This window comes from Alligator mississippiensis, chromosome 11 (assembly GCF_030867095.1).
Source record: "Alligator mississippiensis isolate rAllMis1 chromosome 11, rAllMis1, whole genome shotgun sequence".
In the NCBI taxonomy this organism is placed as follows: domain Eukaryota; kingdom Metazoa; phylum Chordata; order Crocodylia; family Alligatoridae; genus Alligator; species Alligator mississippiensis.
The window spans coordinates 60,290,494-60,295,471 of record NC_081834.1 but is presented as its reverse complement, the minus strand read 5'-3'; the positions used below and the strand labels follow the sequence as shown (position 1 = coordinate 60,295,471).

At 57.4% G+C, this 4,978-nt stretch overlaps 1 non-coding gene across 1 annotated transcript; it reads left to right on the top strand.

Moving 5' to 3' along the window:
• TRNAR-UCU (transfer RNA arginine (anticodon UCU)) lies at positions 1-73 on the top strand. The gene has a single exon. It is a non-coding gene; the product is annotated as a tRNA-Arg (tRNA).
• The last annotated feature ends 4,905 nt before the right edge of the window (positions 74-4,978 follow it).

Below are 4,978 nucleotides of genomic sequence, written 5' to 3'. Positions count from 1 at the left end.
ACCCCAGTGGCCCAATGGATAAGGCACTGGCCTTCTAAGCCAGGGATTGTGGGTTCAAGTCCCTCCTGGGGTGGTCTTGTTAATCTTTAACCAAGGTGCAGATGAGAAGGCAGTGAACATATGTTCAGAGGCTTCTTCTAAGTAACCAGTTCCAGTGCTTCACCACCCTCATAAGGAGGGAGGTTTTACTAACATCCAACTTAACCCTCCCTTGCTCAACTTTGAGCCTTTTGTGCCTTCTTCTTTCATCTGTGGCCACTGAGAGCAGTCCAGCTTTGTGCTCTTTGAAACCACCCTGCAGGTAGAGATTCATAGATGTCAGGGTCAGAAGGGACCTCAAGAGATGATCGAGTCCGACCCCCTGCGTAGGCAGGAAAGAGTGCTGGGTCTTGATGACCCCAGCTAGATGCTTATCCAACCTCCTCTTGAAGACCCCCAGGGGAGGGGAGAGCACCACCTCCCTTGGGAGCCTGTTCCAGACCTTGGCCACTCGAACTGTGAAGAAGTTCTTCCTAATGTCCAGTCTAAATCTGCTCTCTGCTAGCTTGTGGGCATTATTTCTTGTAACCCCCGGGGGCGCCTTGGTGAGTAAAGCCTCACCAATTCCCTTCTGTGCCCCCGTGATGAACTTATAGGCAGCCACAAGGTCTCCTCTCAACCTTCTCTTGCGGAGGCTGAAAAGGTCCAGCCAGGTGCCCTAGTCTCTTCTCGTAGGGCTTGGTCTGCAAGCCCTTAACCGTACCAGGTAGGTAAAGGCTGCTATCAAATCCCTTCTCAGTCTTCTCTTTTCCAAACTCAATACACCCAGTTCCCTTAGCCTCTCCTTACAAATCCTGCCCCCCAGTCCCACAGCCATTTACTCTCTCCAACTTGGCCACATCCTTTTTGTACAAGCCTCACGGGGGTGCGTTTGGCAGGGCACTTGTCAGGAGGCATTACAGACCCTGCTTGTCCTGGCTACAATCCTCTGCTGCACCCTTAGCTTGTTTGGAGCGTCTGAGTTTGGGAGCTGCATCAGACACAGCCGAGCTGAGTGGTCCTGCCCTGCACCAGGATATGCACCATTCAAGGTGCCAGGCAGCCAGGGTTCAAGCAAGCAAGCAAACATGAATCATGAAAAGATTGTGACAAAATTAATTTGTTTTTCAAAATAATCTTAATCTCCCCCTTGCTGCTTGCTGCCCTCCAGTTCTCTCTCCATCCTCCTCATGACCAGCATTGACCGCCTCCACCACCTCCGTGGGCATCCCTCTGCACCTGTAGGGATTTCAGCCCAGTGTCGTCATGCTGAAGGCCTGCCAGGGCCTCTTTCTGGCTCACGCGGGCTGTCAGGCCAGGACTGTTTCCATTACACAGTGTGGAAATGCTGCTCTTAGCAGGGAGCCCCCAGAGCGCCCACATTGCTGGGCTGCAGAAGGACACTCTTTGCTTGCCAGCCTGCTGTTCCCACGCGTCCTGCACTTGCGGCTGCCTAGCGGGTGCTGGGTGCTGTGCTCCGTCCTGACCTCAGTGCTGCTCGTGTCAGCCGCACGCGCACTGGGTGTGCCCTACAGACCCCCAACACAGCAGCAGCTTACGCAGGGATTTGATGACTGAGCACCTGGGAGTCCCCATGCTACCCCTGGCCTGGCCTGAGCCAAGTGCTTTGGAGCCTGAGCTCCAGCTGCCTCCATGGTTTTTGTTTCCAAGCTGACCTAACTCCTACACGTGTATTGAGCTATCCAGGTGCCCATCGCTGTCCTACTGCCGCACCAAGGGGCTTGTCCTGCTGCGGGTGCTGGCAGTCCTGGTCCCTGGGATCATCGTTCTGCATGTGGTCACCAGGAGGAAGCATGAATGTGAGTGATGGAGAGGAGAAGAGAGGGAATGGGTAGAGGGACTGCCATCCCATCCTGACCTTTCCCCAAACCCCTCACGGCATTGGAGTGTCACTGAGGCAAAACTGAAAACTTCTCTACCTTGGGCAGAGATGCCAGAGAGTGTCTGCATGTGTGTGTGTGTATGTGTGTGTGAGAGAGCACATGCATGCATGCACGTGTGTGCATTTCTTGCCTTTCTAGTGATTCAAAGGCCCTTGCTCCTGCTGCCACCACCACTCAGTGTCCTTTTGCCGTGGCTGCTGCTGTGGCAGTGTGGGCTCCCCAGGAGCTGCCACTGTGGTGCCTCCTCTAAACCTGCACCTGGAGCTCGCTCGCACTTGCCTCCCACTGGTCACGCCACTGGACTGACAGACTCGCACACTCAGCCCACAGACCGAGGAGCTGGTCTGCCCCACGGCTTTGGCTGCAGCCTCCAGGTACAGAGGGAGCAGCAGCTGTTCCCGATGCCCCTGGAATGGGCCCTCATTGCTTGCAGGTCTGTGCTCCAGTCCTGGCCCCCAGGAGCCTGCCTGCGCCTGCTCTGTGGTGGGTACAGGCTGCCGCCTCAACGCCCCCTTGTCCCATGCTCTGTTCTGGCCTGGCACCTTCTCAGTTCCTGCGGTGACGCAGCTGTGCAGGCTTGATTGCAGTTTTCCTAATTAAAAAGTATCCAAACCTAATGTCTGCTCCTCCTCGGACGCCTCCTCCACAAGAACACAAGAACTGCTGCTTCTCGGGGCTGGATGAGAGCTGGGTGAGGGGCTGTTCTTGCCTGGTGTAGGACGGGGGGCACAACAGGGCCAAGCATGACAGTGTGTTCTGGTCCTGTCACATGTGAGCTTTTGATCCTGCCATTCCCCCACTAGTGTGGCCCCCAGAGCCCTGCTCCAGGTAGGGAAACCAAGAAATCCCAAGTATTAGCAAAGAAATTATTATCCTTTAAGGGAGGGAATATGGGCCTGGGCATGAGAGTAGGCACCACTCATGAATGTCTCATGCCCCGGCGGCAGAACCTCTTCTGCAGTGACGTTCAGTGAAATCAAGTGCAAGCCCTGCGCTTGGGATGGAGGAACCACATGCACAAATACAGACTGGGGAGTGACTGGCTGGGCGGCAGTGTTGCAGAGGGCCTAAGGGTTACAGTGGACCCTGAGCGGAGCGTCAGCCAGCCCTGTGCTCTTGTTGCAAAAAGAGCCAGCAGCCTCCTGGGTTGCATTAACAGGAATGTCACCTGCAAATCATGGGGAGTGATTCTCCTGCTCTGTTCAGCATTGCTGAGGCCTCCCCTGGGGAACTATGTCCTGGTTCGGGCCACACGATTCAAGAAGGCTGTATCGGGAGTTGATTATGAAAGGGCCCCCTCACCAAGTGCTGAGATGCAGGGGCTTGTGGGGTGGGGCATGCTGGAGGCTAGGTCTACAGCACCCCCTGTCATGTAAGAGCCAGGGCCCGGTGCCTGGCATGGGTTACAGTTGATGCCCTCCCAGGGGCGAGGTCTCCAGCCTGGGGTCCAGGTGTGAGTGGGCGTGAGGGGCAGAGAAAGGGAAAGGGTTAGAGGCACCTTTGTCCTTGTCATTGGCAGTGCAGAAAGACTTTTCTTTCTGCTGGGATATTTTGGCAGGTAGAAATCCCCCCGCTGGGGTCAGTGATGTTTTGGGGCGTCCAAGACACTTCATGACATGGGGCTAAGCCAAAACCCTGGGCCCAGCCAGTCGCCATGAGGAGACGGGGTCACGGCATCCCCAGAACAAGGGGCGCCTGCAGCCAGTCCACAGCAGGGCCGCGGTGCCAGCTGGGCTCAGGGAGGCAGTGCGGGCACCGTCCCCTGGAGCCACAGGCAGCAGCCCCGGCCTCTCCTCTGCAGCCCGTAAAAGCCAGAGTCAGGCCTCGGTCTCCTCGTCTAGGCCAAGGGGAGTTCGTGCTCCTCATGGCTCCTTCATGTCCCTCCTGCTCGGGTTTTGCCTCCTGGCCCTGACTCCAGGCAGACCCGGGGCGTTCCCTGCTCCTCAGGCTGGTTTGCCCTTTGCCTCTGGGTTTGCATTTCTGCTCCTGGTTTGTCCTTGGCTGCCGTTGTGTCTGGGTCACAGTCTGAGCCCAGGTTGTCCTGACTTGGCTACGGCTTCCAACCCCAGTCCCACCCCGGCCCCTCTGAAACCTAGCACCTTGGGGAGCCGATCTGGACTACCCCTGTGCTTTGGGCAACTAACTCCTGGGCTACACCCCCCATGCCGCAGTGCCGAGCTCTTCCTCTGCTCACGCTTCTCACACACGTGTGCCGGGAACTGTTGGAGCAGCAGGAGCGATGGGCAGGGGTAGACAGTGGGAAGCGTTGAGCTGTGTTTGTGCTGGGGATGGGTCAGCCGCCTGGAGTCGTATTTTGGACACAGGTAGGTAGGTTTGGCTTAGGTAATTCATGTGGGAGGGTCCCTAGGCCCCCACCTTGGCTGGGTTTGGGAGCGCTCCTCGCAGCGGGCTGAGGCTTGGGTATTGGAGGGATCCTCTTGCTCCAGGGCACTTTGGGGATCTCCGGACCTCCTGGTGGGGCTCTGCCCCGGGGTTTGAGGCCTTTGCAAGCAGGTCCCTTCAGTCAGGTAGTTGGCAGTGTGCTGCACGGGGCTGCTGGAGTAGCCTGAGCTAGGGTTAGGGAATGGGATAGTTCAGAGCTGCCTTGGTGGGATGCCTGGAGGACTATTTAGGACGTCTGTAGGTAGCCTCCTCCATGCTAATCACATGAGGCTGAAGCTTGGGCCCCACACGGGGTTGGGTCTGGTAGGTTGAAAGCGGTGGGGTCAGGCTTGGCTGTGGAGGGCTCCTCTTCCTCCGGGTGCGTGTTGCCAGGGAGGGATCTCCCAGCTGAGCTCAGTGGTGGGCTTTTGGGCTTTCCCCAGGTTTGGGGATGCAGATATTGTGGTCACGGCCCGGGGGCTCCTGGAGACAGCTGAGCTCAGGCGGGGGCAGAGAACAGGAAGGTTTGAAGCTCTTTTCCCTTGGCAATGGGAGTTGTCCGAGGGCTGTTCCCAGGACACGAGCAGTTTGCCCAGTCCCTGCTGAGTGGACGTGGGATGAATCCTGGGCCCCCTCGCGTAGGCTTACATTTTGGAAAGCAGTGGTGTCGGCCT